The following is a 19,455-nucleotide window of genomic DNA, read 5'->3' on the forward strand; positions in this document are numbered from 1 at the left end:
ACACACACGGAGTAAGTTAACTAAAGCCTTCAGGTTCGTACCCACGTATTTACACTTACTTGACGAAAACCTGCAAGCACTGTGAGGAGGGAGATTGTGTATTTGGAACATCTTTTCAGGGACGCCTGGGTGGCTCAGTGGTTGAGCGTCTGCCTTTGGATCACGCGTGATCCCGGGGTCCTCGGATCGGGATCAAGTCCCACACTGAGTCCCGCACCAGGCTCCCTGTAGGGAGCCTGCTTCTCCCTCTGCCTGTGTCTCTGCCCCTCTGTGTTTCTCATGAATAAATAAATAAAATCTTTAAAAAAAAAAATAAAAGGAATGTCTTTTCACCTTTGCCCTTGACCAGTCCAATAGAATCCCCTACAAGGTTCACCGAGATAGTGGTGGGCCCCGCCTCCAGTTTGATCCAGAAGGCCTAGGGGAGGGGTGCCCAGAAATTGGCCTCTGCCACAGGTTCTCAGGCAATGCTCTGCGCTGTTGCTCCTCCAGAAAGTGCTCCCCGAAAACCATGGCACTGGCGGGAGAGACAGTGTCAGAGGCTTTGAGGCACGCTGGCGCACAGGCCCCATCCACGCTCACACAGTAGGAGGCCACTTAACATTTAGTTACGTCTCTGGGCCAACTTATGAGTGGAAAACACGGTGTGGGGATCCCTGGGTGGCGCAGTGGTTTAGCGCCTGCCTTTGGCCCAGGGCGCGATCCTGGAGACCCGGGATCGAATCCCACGTCAGGCTCCCGGTGCATGGAGCCTGCTTCTCCCTCTGCCTGTGTCTCTGCCTCTCTCTCTCTCTCTCTGTGACTATCATAAATAAATAAAAATTAAAAAAAAAAAGTCAAAAAAAAGAAAACACGGTGTGAGCCACTTTCCTACCAAACTGGGACGCCAGTCATTTGAGGGCTCTAAATCTCTAGTAAAATCTGTGAAGTAAAAATTGCCCCAGGTAATGGAGAGAAGAAAGAAAAAGAAAAAAGGTGACAGAAACCTACTGCCAAATCGTTTACTTGTCAAGAGCTTTGTCCGGTGTACCTTTTCTTCTCGCCTGTTCTTAGAGAAATTTACCTTCTGGGATGGTTTAGAATTAGCTGTCTGTCCCCTGGCTGGAGCTGACGAGGCCCAGGAGGGTACACGGCTCCCCATCTCTGTATTCCTTGACCGCCGTCAGTACCGCAGGAGTCATCGTCACTGAGCAACGTCCATCCCATCCTGAGCAAAACTTTCTGACAAACCCGCCCTTCCCGAGGAACCCCCAAAGCCAGAAGCGTGGCGAAGGGACTCTGAGCGACACCCGGAGCAGATGACAAGCACAAGCCTCCCCTGCCCTCCTACGCTTTGCAGCGCCAGCCCCTCCAACCACACCTAACCTTCCCTCAGGCCCCACTTCTGGGCCACTCACCAATCAAAATCTAATGGACAGTTAAAAAAACAAAACACAAAAGGTGTTTCAAAGAAAAAGATACTTCACTGAAAGACTACTTTCCTCAAGACAGGTCTCACTGCCCTTTGTTATCTACAAAAGAATGATATTCCAGGACAGATGCCCTTCCGGCTCCCCGACTGTGGCCCAGCAGCTATCCCCACCACCTAAGCTTCAGTCCCAAACACGCTACCCATACAACCAATACACAAGGATGCCTTTCACTTTTTTTAAAAAAAGATTGTATTTATTCATGAGAGACACACACAGAGAGACAGAGAGAGGCAGAGGCCCAGGCAGAGGGAGAAGCAGGCTCCCCGTGGGGAGCCCGATGCGGGACTGGATCCCAGGACCCCGGGGTCACGGACACCATTCTGCTCTTCAAGTAAGAAAAATAAACACGAACAATAATGTGAAAAAGTACTGGCTCACTTGTCGGTCACCTCACTGCAAGCTGCTGTCTGATTTCTCATCAACCCCAGATTTTAAGGCATGGCCAGTCTACGGAATAAAGTGTGTTTTAAAAATTATTCCATTTGGACTCATTGGAACATACAGCTGTATTATAGAGAAACCTTCCTTTATTTCAGTGCCTCATAGTGAAACGGGATGTTTCTATACATACATAAAACCACTTGATGAAGCCTGGATGTACTCTATAAAAAGTCCATGCTTTCTTGGGGATGGGGAGGAAGCAAAAATCAAGTTTAGACAATACCATGCATCTACTTTTAAATGATCACATTGTCCAAATAGCTATGGGTTTCTGGACTTTGATAAATCATGACCAACGTCTGAAACAAAAAGAGGTGAAACCCCGGTAAGTAATTCATGGGAGACCAAACTGACAACAGCCGATGAGCAAAGCTTCCAGGTTCTGATAGCACCAACTTTCAAGTTCCCACTGTTACCAGCCAGCTGTGTGGCCTTGAGACATAATCACGGATTTCGGCCTCTCTGTGAAATAGGGAAACTGCTGGCCCTCTCAATGGTAATAATGAGCAGATGATAACAGCTGCACATGAAAAGCACCAGCTCTTGCAAAGTACACCAACCTCAATTTCCCAGGCTGAACTGCCCACCCTGTAGGACCACAACTGACCATCACATCAGAAGATGAGCGGCCTTTGTTTCTCCTTTGGTCACCATGAAGGCTTGATGCATTAGGTCTGTTTGCACACTAGACTTTTAAATGAAATGAACTGTTAAAAAGCTTGCGTAGAGGGAGGGTAAGGGGCAACAGCAAACCAATGGTTCTCTAGAGAAAAAAGGAGTTAGCTAACACCCTGATACTCAATTCTGAAACAAACTTGGTATTACAAGCTTAAACTCTCCCAAACAAGTCATTTTGGCTAACAACATGTGTAATTACAGTTAAAGGCATACTACAATAACCCTTGAGCTGTTGGCCTTGAAGATCCTTTTGAAAACCTCAAAATAATAGTACATGAGGGAACAACCTTTTTGTCTACTAATGACAGCATCAGGAGGCAACATAGCAGATATCTTGAAACTTTTAAATTCGCATGAAAACACCGACACAATGGAGAAGCCAAGAAGCACTAGACAGATGTAACAACCTATATTTCTTCTCAGATTAATACTGAGAAAGGGTTAAGAGGTTTAACTTAGGGGGGGGTCCCTGGGTAGCTCAGCGGTTCAGCGCCTGCCTTCAGCCCAGGGCATGATCCTGGGGTCCCGGGACCGAGTCCCACGTCGGGCTCCCTGCATGGAGCCTGCTTCTCCCTCTGCCTGTGTCTCTGCCTCTCTCTTTCTCTGTATCTGTCATGAATAAATAAATGAAATCTTAAAAAAAAAAAAAAAAAAAAAGAGGTTTAACTTCTACTCCAGTCACCAAGAGATTTGGAAATCTCACCATTCGAACAAGAGCATTATCCAAAACAAAACAAAACAAAACAACAAAAAAACAAACAGCATCAGCCAGGACAGCCTCCCATCCCCTGCCCTCAACACACACACACACACACACACACACACACACACACATACATCCCTTCTGCTATGGCCCATGCTGGATTTTAAGAAAAAACAGTGAAACGTTGATTGCCATTAGTTCTACAATGCTTCTCTTGAGAGAAAAGAAGTTTTGCAGAGGGTAGAAAACGGCAGTGCTTGCCAAAAGCACATTGATTACTACCCACAGTAGGCACTTAAATGTTGACTAAATTATCAGTTCTCAGCGAGATCTTCTAAGTCTAGTCATAAAGCTCCCCTTTTACCATCTGTAGTATTAACTCGCAAGAAACCACAGGAAAACTTGACAGATCATGGTGGCAACTGTTTTGAGCATTATTTTCGCTAATTCATCATAGTTCGTTACAACAGCACAAAAATTATTTGCAAATCATGCCCAAGCATAAGTGTCATTTAAGTTTGGTTTTGGGGCGCCTGGGTGGCTCAGTCGGTTAAGCATCTGACTTTGGCTCAGGTCATGATCTCAGGGTCCTGGGGTTTAGCCTGGCATCTGGCTCTGTGCTCAGGGGGCAGTCTGCTTCTCCTCCTCCCTCGACCCCTCCCCGCTGTTGATGGAGTAAAACGATTTCCAGCTTTACCTCTTGCCTCGTATTCCCTGCAGGACTGAATGAGCTATTTCGACTTTGTCCTACAGTAACAGGACACAAAGTAATTTCATAGGTTGCAGGAGAATGCAGCCAAAAATGGAAAAAGTGGGGATTAAATAGAAAATGATCCATTTAATTTTAATTCAGTGCTCCAGTGTGCCAAACAGGAAGACTTCAGTAACGTCTCATGTCAGAAATCCGAGAAGGATGCCTTCATGGAGAACTCTGAGAAATCCCTCAAGTACAACTTACTATGTAGTATTTTACAGACACCCAGCCTGGTGGAGAAGAGAGACACTGTGACAGCCCCGAGCTCAGTGAATTTACTTTGTCCAAGAATTACTGAATCAAACGACATTTCAAGGGAAGGAGAGATGGCAGGACCAGGCCTAAAACAAGTGTGACAGTTAATACCAACTACTAAAAAGTTGTTTCAAAGTCCAGTCTCAAATACCTTTTACTTAGAATGTACAGTACTAGAACTGAAATAACCATGTAGAGGGAACGTACTGGGGCTTTGCTTACTGTTAAGTGTCAGGGATAAAACCTGTTTGGTATAGTTCAGGGTTTTATGGAGCCTCTACTCGCTAAACCCAGAGAAGAAACAGTAAAATTCTATAATCGACAGGGCGAGGACACTACATTTTCCTTCCCCAGACTTCCTGTGAAGAGCTCACAGCACTATTTGCAGTGTTGTGTGGACAGGAGCCCAAAAATCAAACCACTACCAGAAATTATGTATTATAGGGACACCCGGTGGCTCAGTGGTTGAGTGTCTGCCTTCAGCTCAAGGTGTGATCCTGGGGTCCTGGGATCGAGTCCCACATGGGGCTCCCTGCATGGAGCCTGCTTCTCCCTCTGCCTGTGTCTCTGCCTCCCCCCCCCACCCGCCGCCGTCTGTCTTGAATAAATAAAACCTTAGAAAAAAGAAATTATGTATTGTAATACATCATACAGTCTCCATTTGCATGAATAACGTGTATTACCGGACACTGAGTAACACTAAATACTAAAGTGTATTCGACTAGATTCTTCAAAAAACTATGAACCTGGTAGCAAAATTACAAAAAAGTTCATTTTAAGGACTTAACAGTCTCCTTTATTAAAGCCTTAATATTTTAGGGTGACCATAAAATCTGGAAACTATCAAACACTTTTCTTCTACTCAATGACCAAAGAATGTCAGCACTTTGTGAGCTGGCAAGACGCAAATGGGAGTGATTCCAACAAGCAGGCACACCACTCCATTACACCAAAGTTGTGAGAAAAGTTGGACAATCATTTCCAGAAAAAGTGGCAATGTGGAGTGTTCTTCGTGGTTGTAGGTTGGATAGAACCTCCTTGGCTGCTGCTTCTGGGGTGTGCTAAATCCACAGGTACATTTGACAGAAAATCAAACAAACATCACAAATCCATCTGTGTCTGCATGTAAAGATGCTGCATTACTCCTCCTCATTCACTACAACTTTTTTTTTTTTAAGATTTATTTACCTATTCGTGAGAGACACAGAGAGAGGCTCTGGGGGGGGGGGGGGGGAATGGACACATGGGACTGGATCCCCCAACCGGAATCAGGCCCTGGGCCGCCCAGCCGTCCCCATTCACTGCAACTTCTGCACAGCACATTGAATCAGTGAGAAATGATCCACCAAATACATCGGCTTTAAAATGTATCAAAAGCTGGGGGGTGGGATCCCTGGGTGGCGCAGCGGCCCAGGGCGCGATCCTGGAGACCCAGGATCGAAGTCCCACGTCGGGCTCCCGGTGCATGGGGCCTGCTTCTCCCTCTGCCTATGTCTCTGCCTCTCTCTCTCTCTCTCTGTGACTATCATTAAAAAAAAAAAAAAAAAAAAACTGGGGGGTTTTCTGGTGTGTATTTGCCTCCTTTCCAGACTCTGCGGTCATCGTATAACTCGGCACAATGAAGCCAGCTGCCACTGTTCGGGAGCTCGTCACATGGAGGAGACTGTCCCCGACCTGAGGTCCACAGCAGTGACCGCGGCCTGCGAGGTTCCCCCAAGTGCAGTGAAGGCTGCCAAGCCCTGGGCCCCGGGCCCGCTGGGGGCCGCCACCGCCATCCCCGCCCCGCACCGCGCGGAGGCTGCATCTGGCTCCTCGGGCTTCTTCCCCGCTGCCTGGCACCCAGGGCCGCACTGCAGAACCCGCTCCCCGTCCCGGGCTCGGCCCGCCGGCCTCGCGGCCCAGGCCTCGCAGGTGCCCCCGCCGTCGCCGCACGAGCCCGCGGGCAGAACAGCCAGCAGCCCCGGACCGCCGCCCGCGCAGACCCAGCGCCGCCGTTGTTTGTTTTAAAGGAAACACTTCCTGGCACAAGTTTAGCGAAGACTATGGACTCTGAGCACGCAGACACGTGGTTGCGGCTAATCTGCCCCCCCCTTTCCGAGCGGCCCCCGGGCTGCTCACGGCGGACACCCCGACGCGGGTCACGCGGGCTCCGCGGGCTCCGGGGCCTCGCCAGGGCGGCCGCCGCAGGGTCGCAGGGCGGCAGAGGGACAGCAGCGCCCGGGGAGGAGGCACCGCGGCGGGGCCCGCCTCCCGCTCAGGTGCAGGCGGGGCGGGGGCCTCCTGCCCTGGGGAGGAGGGGGCGGGAGGGACGCCTGCCCTGGGGGGGGGGGGGGGGGCGGAGAGGGGGCCGCCTGCCCGAGGCGGGGACGGGGTAGGGGCCTCCTGCCCTGGGGGGGGTGCGGAGTGGGGGCCGCCTGCCCTCGGGGCGGCGCGGGGTGGAGGCCGCCTGCCCTGGGGGGGCGCGGTGCGGGGGCCTCCTGCCCTCGGGGGGGGGCGCGGTGCGGGGGCCGCCTGCCCTGGGGGAGCGCGGAGTGGGGGGCCTCCTGCCCTCGGGGGGGGCGCGGTGCGGGGGCCGCCTGCCCTGGGGGGGCGCGGAGTGGGGCCTCCTGCCCTCGGGGCGGCGCGGGGTGGAGGCCGCCTGCCCTGGGGGGGCGCGGAGTGGGGGCCTCCTGCCCTCGGGGGGGGGCGCGGTGCGGGGGCCGCCTGCCCTGGGGGGGCGCGGTGCGGGGGGCCGCCTGCCCTCGGGGGGCACGGGGTGGGGGCCGCCTGCCCTCCGGGACGTGGGGGGGGCCCGGGGGGCACGGGGGCGCGGGGTGGGGGCCTCCTGCCCTGGGGGGGTGCGGGGTGAGGGCCGCCTGCCCTGGGGAGGCACGGGGCGGGGGCCTGCCCTCGGGGGCGCGAGGGAGCGCGGGGTGGGGGCCTCCCGCCCTCCGGGACGCGGGCGCGGGGCCGCGGGGCCGCGGGGCGCTGGCCCTGCCCACCTGTAGCAGCGCAGACCAACTTTCCCTGGGAGCGGGAAGGCTCGGGCCGCTCACGCCACCCCCCGGCCCCAGGCGGTAGCGGCCCGGGGCTCCGAGGGCTCCTCACCTGAGGGCCCTAAGCCCCACCTGGCCCGCGGTCCGCGGCCCCCGGGCTCCCCGGGGAGGCCGGGGCCCCCGCTGCGCATCAGGACTCGCGGGGCGGGAGGACGCGGTCGCCGCCTCCTGCAACTTCGGCTGCGAACTTCGCCAGCGCGCAGCCGCTGCCCGCCCGCCGCCCGCGCCCGGCCCCCGGTCCCCCAGCGCGGCCCCCGGGGAGGGGCGCCCCGGGAGCGCTCCCCGAGGCCGCGGGTACTTACAGCCATAACGGGGTCTCTGCAGGGCCGGCGGCTCCGGGGCGCGCCCCCCGCGGCTCCCCTCGCCGGCCAGGCTGGCGGGCTCCGGGCCCGCGGGCGCGCTCGTGTCCGGCCGGTCGCCGCCCTGCCCCGGCCGCAGCGACATGGGCTCCGGCGCTCCCGGGTCCGCTCCCGGGTCCGCTCCCGCAGCCGCCTGCGCCGACGCCGACGAGCGAGCTCCGCGTCCCGGGCAGGTCTCCGCTCTCCTGCCGCCGGGCCCCGTTATCCCCCGGGAGCGCGCCGCGCAGCAGCGACCCCTACCGCGAGCCGGGCGCCGCGCGGGAGCCGAGGGCCCGCCCCTTCCCGGCCGGGCGGAGCGGGGGGCGGGCGGAGCGAGGGGCGGGGGCGCTGCGGGGGGCGCTGCGGGGCGGGGGGCTGGGGGGGCGCTGCGGGGCGGGGGCGCTGCGGCCGGCCGCGGGCTTCTGGAGAGTTCCGAGGGTGGAGTGAGCCCACGTGGGGCAGAGCGGGAAAGCGCGGGAGACGCGGGCGCGCTTCTCTGCGCCCCGGGGAGGTGGCGCCGTGCCTTCTTCCTTCCTTCCTTTCCTCCTTTCTTTCCTTTCTTCTTTTGCTTTAACTTCGAAAGTTGCTTCTGCGACTCTTTGTCTACAAAATACAGGGCTCCCCGTTCATGACAAACGGGGAGTGCGCGAGTGTCGGGAGAGCAAGAGGAGCAGCGCCCCCCGCCGCCCCCGGGGACCCTCTCCCAGGCGGGCTCCCAGCACAGCCAGTCCCGGCCGAGGCCGGAGGGCACTAAACGGCCCGAGGCCCCCTTGGAAGGGCTTTCCTAACGCGGTCGCGGTGGCCGGCGCGGGCTCTCCAGGGCTCCCCCAGGGCGAGCACCGCAGGAGGTCTGGGGGACCGTTTTATTTTTTTATTTTTTTAATATTTTATTTATTTATTCATAGAGATGCAGAGAGAGAGGCAGAGACACAGGCAGAGGGAGAAGCAGGATCCATGCAGGGAGCCGGACGTGGGACTCGATCCTGAGACTCCAGGATCACGCCCAGGGCTGCAGGCCGGGGCTGCCCCTGGGGGACTGTTTTAAACCCATGCCTCACCTGTTTGGGGACTGTCAGAGGCGTCGGTGACCACGTGCTGGCAAAACAAAGTAATTGCGGCAGCGTGTGAGACTCTAACTGGAGAGAAAGTGCATCGTGACCCTCCTGAAGCACGCAAAGACGGGCCGGGGGGCTCCCGTCTCACGGCGGGAGGGGGGGGGGTGCGGCCCTTGAAGCTCAGCCCCGAGGGCCCCACCCTCAGAGGTTCCAGTTCCTCGGGGGTGCTCGGGAAGTAGCATGTCTAACCAGCTGCGGGGGAAGCTGACCCGCAGACCTGCGGCCCCTGCAAGAGCGCTTCAATAGAGGGTAGGCACGAGGCGGTTGGCTTGGCCCCAGGGACATCCCACCCAGACAGGCCGGAGAGGCGATTCTCAACCACTCCTCTCTTTTTTTTCTTTTCTTTCTTTTCGAGAGCCATTAGATTCTCCCCTGATCGGGATGGGATGTGTGGGGGTTTTCTTCCCTAAAGAGCAGATGCCTCTAATTAAAAGAGCAATTCCAAAGTGAAACAGCCACGTTTTAAGTTAGAGCACCCTGCCCGTCGGTGTTCACCTGGAGGAGGAGCATGTTCAGGGAGAGTTTTCTACGCTTTGGAAGATGCTGGATTGGAGCATAATCTAAAGTTCATTCCATCTCTATGATTCCATGTATAAAGTACTGGACTGTAAAGCTCTCGCACATAACCGTGTTCACTGTCAGTGGAAGATTTAAGACCCCACAAAGTGTGTGTTTTACCTATTTAGAGATGAGAGGGAAATCGTAAACTTAGAATGGTCAAGGAAGGCAAAGGGATTTGAAAGTGTGCCCTGAGGTAGACCTTGAAAAGTGGGTGAGAGTTGGATGCACGATGTCCGCCCCAGGAAGACCGGCAAGGACAAAGGACAAGGGGTGGGGCATGAGTTTGGGTGAGGTAGGTGAGGGTGGGCGCTCGAGCTGGTATCAGATCATGGAGGACACTGAGGTCAGGCTAAGGGGACTGGATGTCATCACGGGGGCATATGAAAGCCCTTAAAGTTCTGGGTATGGGAGCTGCATGATGAAAGGGAGTTCAGGGAAGGTAAATCTTGCAGCAGGTTATGAGGTAGATTAGAGAAGCGGCTGTGGCAGGAGTAGACAAGAAGAGAGCTTCCATGACGTCCACACCAATAAGTGATAGAGGGGACATTCTAATACAAATAAGTTGGTGCCATCAACATTTCCATAGATGTCACAGATTGTAATAAGTAAATATCTGTTAATGGTAGAAAGTAAAGGTTAAAGCATAAACAGATGCTCTGCAGGAAAGTCGTTCTAAGTTCATGCGCTAGCTGGTCAGCTCTTCTTTGGGGGCTCTGGGGTGGTTTCAAACTGTCATGACTAATGCTTCCATAGAGAACTTAACACTACAAAGAAACTAAAAGCAAATGCTTCTGGGTTTTTTTTTTTTTTTTTTTTTTTTTAAGTGCTGGAATCCATCTTTGGGATTTCAGTCTGCATTCACTGGGTAAGAGTACTAGCTCTCAGATCACTTCTCTGCAGAACCTCAGAAAACAAACTTATTTGCAGAATTCTGGACTATTTGACATTGGAGAGGGAGTCAAATAAATACAAGGCAATGTGCCAACGTACTTTGCCATGTGATTGTGCTTGCAAGAATATTAAAAACAAAAACTGAAGCCATCTACTAAAAAGTCTTTTTTTTAATAAAGCAAGAGTTTTTTTCTTTAATGTGAAACAAAAGATGACATTGAAAAACTAGACACAGTAAAACAATTTTGAAGCAACATTGTTTTTAAAAGATGGTTTTCTAAGAGTTACCTCTTGAATGAAATGAGCATGAAGGTGTCTGGAAAAAAGTGCAACTTTGTTTTTATAACTATAACAGATTAATTATATCAAGAGCATCAAACAGGATTTAAAAAGTATATTTAAGTAAAAATATTGGCTTGCAATTCTAACATTCCATTCACCTTTGAAATAATTTGGTGATTTTCCAGTATCATTTTATTGATCATTTTAATATTACCAGAATAGTGAGCAATGTGCTTTCATAGTATCACCCAAGGAAGTGAAGCATGAAGCAATGACAAGAAAGAAATGATTCAAAGCTTTTTGCAAGTTCTGGGAGCCCTTGAGTTGTTAAGATTTTCTAACCCATTCTCTGTCCCAGAAAAAGCAAATGGCAGAGCAGGAACTGCACTTCTTTCCAAGGGAGACTTCTATAGCTAAAAAGGAAATTGTTACAGTCCAACATCAGAGTTAAAAAAAAAAAAAAATCGGAACAAATAAATGCAACCGTAAGTGTTTCAGTTCTCAAAAAAAAAAAAAAAAAGGAATAGTATTATCAGGGGATTAAATAACTGTAGGACTGATGGCCTCGTAGCATCATTGTATGGACAAGGCTGAGCAGCACAGAGAGGTTGTGTGACTCCTTGGCTATGGAAGAACAGAGCCTGCACTTCATTCCACACCTCCTGAGAGTCTACGTGCACTGCTTTTTGTACTATACATATATTTGTTTACATATACTTCTTTTTCCATTAAAGTCATTTTTTTACTCCACTAAAATCTGTATGATTTTGGACAACTTTCAACTATTTTGTTAATGCTAAATCAGTAAGCAATCTTGCATTTTTCTCTTTGCCTTAAAGTTCTAAACAAATCAAACTTTGGAAAAGTCTAATTTTAGCAAGTAAATAAAACCACACACAATTCCATTATTATTTCCCATTTCACAGTTCAAGAAAGTTAGAACTCCAGTGACTCAGAAGATGATTCCCAGGGCAGCCTGGCAATGAGCAGGAGGAGAAAGCAACATTGATTCTGGGTGACTCCCTTCCATTTCTATCCCTTTTACACCACATTAATTTTCTCAGCTGCATTTATCATCTAACATTCCACAGAGCGGATTATTTGTTCATTGTCCCAGAATGTGAGCTTCTTGACAGGTAGAACTTGATCTGATGTTCACTGCTGTGTGCCCAGGACTTACAGCAATGCCTGGAATGTAGTGGCTGCTCAATTATTTTGATACAATCACAACTTTGCTAAATACTTATGTGTACCAGGCAGTATTCTAGAAATAGTTATTCTTGCCTTTTTTTTTTTTAAGATTTTATTTATTTATTCATGAGAGACTTGGAGAAAGAGGCAGAGTCACAGGCAGAGGGAGAAGCAGGCTCCTGATGTGGAGCTCCTTGATCACAAGGAGCCTGGTATGGGACTCAATCCCAGGACCCCAGGATCAGACCCTGAGCCAAAGGCAGATGCTCAACCGCTGAGCCACCCAGGCATCCCGATACTCGTTATTTTCAATCTTGTAGAAATTCTGAAGAAACTGAGACTTGGAGAGCCTCATAGTGGTAAGGGGCAGCACTGGGTTTGAGTCTAAACTACCTCCCCACCACCACTGCACAGAAGCCAATCTCCCATTCTTTAGACTAACAAATTGAACGACAAATTTCAACATGCTCACCTTCTACTAAACACGTTTCCTTCTCCCAGGTGAACGTTCTAGAACCTTCGACAAATGCCCCCAAGTTATCATCATGTATATGCCATCACAAAGACCTAGAGACCTGGGGTCCAGTTTGTGTCCAGCCACTAATTTTGATTATAATTTTACTGATAATCCTTTGCAGTTCTCTGTTGGGTTTTTTTTTTTTTTTTCCTCTGTTGGTTTTATACGTATTTACTAGATAAGGTCAGGCAGCCTGGGTGGCTCAGAGGTTTAGTGCTGCCTTTGGCCCATGGCGTGATCCTGGAGACCTGGGATTGAGTCCCATGTCAGGCTCCCTGCATGGAGCCTGCTTCTCCCTCTGCCTGTGTCTCTGCCTCTCTCTGTGTGTCTCTCATAAACAAATAAAATCTTTTTTTAAAAAAATTAGATAAGTCTGAAAGTTGCTCAGCAAAATGATTTTTAAAAATTGTTCATGCTTTCCCTCTGACCGTAACATAAAGTATGTTTTTACCTTAATCTCCGATCTACCTTTGGTAGAAGTTCTTAGTCCTCACTTCAATTTTCTCTGACTCTTATACTTTCCTTCTGGAATACTTTGTCTTAATTGGTTGATGAGAGGCAAACAAACTTTGAGCTGACTTAGAAGAGCTTAGAAATTTCAGAAGAAGCTACACTCTTCATCAGGGAATGAAAAATTATAACACTCACTAGGTTGACAAATATTAGCATGTTTAATTAGTATGGAATATTAGGAATGCTTATGCAGTGTTGGGAGGGGGTACTTTGAGCAATCATTTAGAGGAGTGACTTGGCCATCTCTAGTTACGGTGTACAATTCCTGAAATTCAGTAATTCCACATCTACTAAGATCCTCTAGAGAAGCTCCCACATTCAGGTAAACAAGGATGTTCATTCCAGGAAAAACTGGGAACAGCCTAAATGTCCTTATGTGGCAGAATGGAAAAATACATTGTGATATATAAAAATATGATAGCTTAAAAAATACTATGTGATGCCATTTGTGTACAATTATGAACATACAAAATAATATTACATGATACATACTAGGACATTTGCATGCAGCAAAAGTATAAAAACATGCAAAGGAAGAACATGCCAATTTCAGAATAACCTCTGAGATGAGAAACTGGGGAAGAAAAGGAAGCTGAGAAGGTAGACAAGGAACATCAAATTCTATAGCATTTCGTTTCCTTCATAAAAAAAAAAACTGAAGTAAATATGGCATTTGTTGTATCCAGGTGGTACATACATAAGTATTTGGTATTTTATCCTCTATATCTTTCTCTATGTTTGGAATGCTTTTCAAAAATTTTTTAAGAGAAATATGCATCTGTTAACATAGTCAAAACAGATATAATGTCTTAGAATATTGGTGTACCAGCTTTTAGAAGTTCAGATTCATTTACTTTTCTTGATTCAGGCAAACCTATATTATTTCAAAACAAAGCTTCATTGAGATATTTACAGGGGCAATTTGGTTTTTGTTTGTTTTGTTAAAGATTTTATTTATTTATTCATGAGTGACACAGAGAGAGAGGCAGAGATATAGGCAGAGGGAGAAGCAGGCTCCATGCAGGGAGCCCGATGTGGGACTCGATCCCGGGACTCCAGGATCACCCCCTGGGCCAAAGGCAGACGCTCAACTGCTGAGCCACTCAGGTGTCCCGACAGGGGCAATTTGAATATGCAAACATGCACATCTTTCTAGCAAGGTGCTACTCATCTGGTGCTGGAGTTATAGTTTCCACCCCAAACTCAGCTGCTCCCTAAGGGGCTGCTGAGCCCACTCCTGATGACTGCTTTTCCACTTGGAGATTGAGCAGTGGTTCCTGGTCCTCCTGTCAAGGCTCACAAAGGATAACTGTTCACTTCATGAATGGGTGGAAAGTCGACCATTTGATTGGTCCATTGTCTAAGTAGATATTGCCACACTTTATCACAAAGTACTGCTTAAACATTCTGAAGGTGTCCCCTTGGTTTTAAAGCCTCTCCAGTTTACTTTGTTGTGTTTTGTGTTTTGTAGCTAGCCAGCTGCTAAAGCTCAGCCACTCGGCTTGCTAAGAGTTAATTTCACATCTGGATCTGGTCAGCCTGAGGCCAAGCGTAAAAGTCAATAGCGAACCAAGGAACACCACTGCAAGGAAGGCAGACGGCATCAATGCCTGCCTTTTGCCATACTGTAAGTAAAACCATCACCTCAACACATAAAAAAACTCAGAGTCAACCAATTCTACCTCAACCCCTTCCCCAGTTACTCATGGGTCTTTCCTCTGTTTGACACTCTTTGTTAATGAGTTAAATGTTAATACAAACATTTTCAGTCACTTAGATTCAAAACCTCCATCTTTTTTGGTTCCTCTAGAATCCTTCCTCAGCATCCAATCCCTCACTGAGACTGGTGGCTCTTTGTGAAGATCTCTCGTGTCTGTTAACATCTCTTCTTTCTTCTTTGCTCTCATCCTCACCACTGCCACTCATGTTCAGGCTCTTACCTGGGCTGTTCCAATGGCTATTGCTGTGTTGACTTTCTCCTTCTTTCAATTTAGCTATTTCCTCCTCTAAATTCCTTTATCAAAAAATTTTAAAAGGATGTATTTATTTGAGAGAGAGAGAGCGCACCTAAGTATGCAGGAGGAGGGCAGGGAGGGAGGAGGAGGGAGAGTTTAAGCAGACTCCACACTGAGAGCAGAGCCCATGAGGGGCTCGATCTCAAGACCTCGAGATCACAACCTGAGCCAAAATCAAGAGTCGGACATCCAACCAACTAAGCCACCCAGGCGCCCAAATTATTTTTAAATGAACTTAAATTGGCTTTCACTCTGAGAGTGAATTCTACATTCTCTTGAGTGAACCGAGAACATTCCAGGAGGTAAAGTTAAACAAAATAGAAAAGAGTTAGGAATTTATCTTTTTCAAACTACGATGTTAATTTTCAATGTCCTTTAAAAAGTTGTAGGTCAAGTTCTTCTAAATGTCTGGAGTTTATATCTTCTCAGAAAAGATGTTAATTAGAATAAACTTGAGGTTTAAAAGAATACTTCATTGAAATTGGATGAGATGCTCTTTGAAAAAGAAAGCATTTAGCTGGAAATCCTACAGAGAGGATTCCTTCATTGGGTGGAGTCTTCTTCCTTTGGCAAAAAAACCTTTGACCAACATTTTGAAATCTGTGCCCAATTCACATGTGATTCCTTTTCAAGATCATCATAGATGTATCTAGAATGCCAAACTTCCAATGGACCTGAGCTCATTTTGATTTTATTTTTGATTTTTACACTAAAAATTTTTCTTGTAAACACATTTACAAATAACTTTTTTTTAAAGATTTTATTTATTTATTCATGAGAGACACAGAGAGAGAAAGGCAGAGACACAGGCAGAGGGAGAAGTAGGCTCCCCATAGGGAGCCCGATGTGGGACTCGATCCCAGAACTCCAGGTTTATGCCCCGAGCCAATGTCAGACGCTAAACCACTGAGCCACCCAGGGATCCCCTACAAATAACTTTTTAATCTTAAATGATTTTCCCATTCTTCATTCTATTTTAGCATTAATTTTTTTTCTAGTTCTTCTATTTAAGCTAGTGCATCTCCATGGTAATAAAATTTAAATAGAATTTAGCTAACACTGCGTATCTTATCTGTTAGGGTCTTATAGTTCTTGGTCTCAAAAATTAGGTTTTGGAATTCCACTCATGTTTACTTCCCTTAATTAAGTTGCTCAGTCCCTTAAAAAATTTCCAGAATCAGGGGCCCTAGGTGGCACAGTCAGTGGAGCATCCGACTCTTGCTTTAGGCTCAGGTCAGGATCTCAGGATTGTGAGCTTGAGCCCTGTGGCTAGCCCTGAGTAGAGCCCTGCTTCAGGCTCCCAGCTCAATGGAAATCTTCTTTTCCTCCCCCTCTGCCTACTCTCACCCTCTGGCACCCTGGTAGTGTGCTCCCTCTCTTTCTCAAATAAGTAAATAAATCTTGGGGCACCTAGGTGACTCAGTTGGTTAAGTGCCTGCCTTCGCCTCATGTCATGACCCCAGGGTGCTGGGATTAAGCTTCCTGTCAGGCTCCCTGCTAAGCAAGTGTATGCTTCTCCTTCTCCCTCTGCCCCCACCCCTGCTCTCTCTCTCTCAAATAAATAAATAAAATCTTTTAAAACAATCAATTAATCTTTTTTGAAAATCCCCAGTATCTAGTGTCCAAGGGCCACAAATAGAAGAGGTCACACTTGCCCACCCCTCCTCCTGTGTAATCTTACACCAAATGGGCATTGATTCTTCTCCCATGATGCTTCTGTCAGGTTTCATTGATAAAAGAGTCCTATTTTAGGACTTTTTTTTTAAGGGAAAAGGTAGAAGAAGAGATAATATATAAAATTACTATTTCTGAAAAATTGTCATTTCTTCCTCAAAGAGTTCTTGGGTCTCCATGTCTTGGAGTGCTTAACAAATCATCTCTTCTGGTTTAGCTGCTTTCTAGTTTTATTCATGCTTGTAAACTCAGTGCCTTGCATATAATAGAGACCCAATGAATATTCATCAAATAAACGAATGATGAACAAATTTTAGTCCTCTTCAAAATGAATTTCTTGGTACACCCTCAAACTGGGGTTCTAAAATCACTTTCTTGCCTCTCCCTGGCTCTTTGATGCCAACAAGCCTTGTTGTGGAGGAGAAATTCAGTAACACCTCATATCTGGTGGAGGGCCAATGTTCAAGCAGAATCTGGTTGCAGCAGAGAGCTAAACCTTGGTAGATGACCTTCACGTAAAGTGACAACCTGCACTACAATATCTCCCATCTAGAAAAGAGCAGAGCAGCTGCAGAGCAGAATTGTACGTAACATGTGAATGAAATCCAGAAAGAGGGGTAACTGACATTTTTGAGAAGGAGAAACACCTTGGAGGCCCTTGGAAGGTCACTTACATGTTCTCAATGCAAGGCTATTCCTTCCAACCAGCCAACCTGTTCAACTTCCAGAAAGAGGAAGCAAAAGGAAGCAAACAAGATTATGGATTTGTCTTTCCCAAGAGCTGCCCATCATGGACAGGACCACACGGTGAGCATGACTCCAGTGAGAGACAAACCCTGCTGAAGCAGTGAGTCATACTGCAGAGGCTCTAGCTCCAGGAATCACAGCAAGGGGCAAAATTCCATCAGCACATTCTAATCACTCCGCTGTCTAGGGGCCAGGGCAAAAGATAAGGCCCAGGAAAAACAGAAGCCACGTAAAGAAAGGTAGAAGAAGGGCAGGTCAGGCCTAAGAACAGAATAAGAAAAATCCTGGGGATCTTGGGAGGCATTGAGCCAAGGGTAACTTAATAAAACACTGTCTGGGGGCAGAGTGTGATGCTGATTTCCACTCCCTGGCTTAAAAGAAGAGAGTTTCCATGGAATTCTCTGTGCCATGTTGCTCCTTACTGATAGCTACCAAATGACTGAGCAAGGCTGTAAGTATCAGAGAAGCATCCAGAGTGGGAGTTGAAAATGATCACTTGGGGGATCCCTGGGTGGCGCAGCGGTTTGGCGCCTGCCTTTGGCCCAGGGCGCGATCCTGGAGACCCGGGATCGAATCCCACATCGGGCTCCCGGTGCATGGAGCCTGCTTCTCCCTCTGCCTGTGTCTCTGCCTCTCTCTCTCTCTCTGTGACTGTCATGAATAAATAAATAAAATCTTTAAAAAAAAAAAAAAAAAGAAAAAAAAAAAGAAAATGATCACTTGGGAGACAGGAAGAAGGCAGGAGGGGCTTGAAGAGAATAGGTTGGCTTCTTGGAATGGAGGAGGCAGGAGAGCTGAGCTGGGACCAGGGAGAAAGTGTCTTGGAGAAGGTATGTGGCACAGGAGCTCCGGGCCACCGGCACCCGGACCAGCGCCCTGGGGCGCTGCAGGAAGGAAGGGCGTGCCCTCGCCCGCAGCGGGGAGGGGGGCTCAGCCTGCCTTCGGTTCCGGTCTCATTCTCAGGCACCGCCTGCTTTAGCAGCTGCTGGACTTTCCACTGGTTCGTCCTTCTGCATATTCAACAAGGTTTCCGATGCCTCCTTTATGCAGGAAGCTATGCTAAATGTTGAGGAGGGGTAGAAAGGAATATAAACCACGCGCTGTGCGCTGCGGCAGCTTACAGCTCCACTTTGCTCTTCCCCTAATTTTTACATGACTCTGTCATTCCAAGAGGTCAACTGGGTCCAAATAGCATAGGTCGAGTAATAAAGGTGGGATGGGAAAGTCATTCTTATTCACCCCGGGCGATAATGTGATATTCTCAAAAACTTTGTTTACATGTTTAGTCTCACACAAGAGTGGTCCAAAACTAAAAACTGAATGAAGAAGGCAAATAGAAGGGAATTTGAAAAAAAAAAAAAAAAAAAAAAAAAAGCTCATTTTTATCATCTAAGTGTATGATCTATATTTACTAAAACTCATGTCCTTTTTCACCTTGAGCTTCTACACAGCTAAAATTGTCTCGTTAAGGTAGCAAGGTGTATTCAGAACAGAGAAATATGTCTTATTGTCCTAAAAGTTGCCTGTCCAGTCTTGCTGCTTTTAAAAGTTACAGAGAATCACGCTCTGTGAGTTCAAATACTTCCTTTTATGCTGAATAAATAAACTTGCTTCCACGTCAGGATGAGCAGATAGTTCCAAACACTAAACACTTAATGAGATTCAGCATGAGAGTCCTCAATGCAATTTCTAAAATGGGTGGTTAGGACATTCCGAACCTTTAAGAAAAGGGAGCACAAGGGATCCCTGGGTGGCTTGGTGGTTCAGTGCCTGCCTTTGGCCCAGGGCGTGATCCTGGAGTCCCAGGATCAAGTCCCATGTCAGGCTCCCGGCATGGAGCCTGCTTCTCTCTCTGCCTGTGTCTGTGCCTCTCTCTCTCTCTCTCTCTGTGTGTCTATCATGAATAAATAAATAAAATCTTTAAAAGAAAGAAAGAAAGAAAGAAAGAAAGAAAGAAAGAAAGAAAGAAAGAAAGAAAGAAAGAAAGAAAGAAAGAAAGAAAAGGGAGCACAAGTACCCCTTGCAGCTTTTGGTGCAAGTGATATTCGTATGTATGTAATATTCCCTGTCTTTCTATGTTTATATACATATACCTTGCTATGTCACTTAGTAAAATAACCAGGCTTTTTATTCAGTTAAGTGTCCCTGGGACATCCAACATTCAGCTAGGGCATCAGGTAATCCGACATGGGAGGAGGTGGGACGAAGCTTGAAGAATTCACACGCTTGCTAGAAGGCATTCCCAATTTCCACAGAGTGAAGTGCTCTATGTA

The 19,455-nt window shown here is 48.3% G+C and overlaps 1 protein-coding gene across 2 annotated transcripts in view; it reads right to left on the bottom strand.

The window, feature by feature from the left end:
* IQGAP2 (IQ motif containing GTPase activating protein 2) overlaps nucleotides 1-7,704 on the bottom strand; it is a 287,444-nt gene extending 279,740 nt beyond the window's left edge. For both annotated transcript variants that reach the window (XM_038532513.1, XM_038532512.1), the window contains exon 1: nucleotides 7,641-7,704. The gene's annotated coding sequence lies outside the window, so the exon portion shown is untranslated. The remainder of the gene's footprint in view (nucleotides 1-7,640) is intronic.
* Between the last annotated feature and the right edge of the window lie 11,751 nt (nucleotides 7,705-19,455).

Source organism: Canis lupus, chromosome 3 (assembly GCF_011100685.1).
Source record: "Canis lupus familiaris isolate Mischka breed German Shepherd chromosome 3, alternate assembly UU_Cfam_GSD_1.0, whole genome shotgun sequence".
In the NCBI taxonomy this organism is placed as follows: domain Eukaryota; kingdom Metazoa; phylum Chordata; class Mammalia; order Carnivora; family Canidae; genus Canis; species Canis lupus.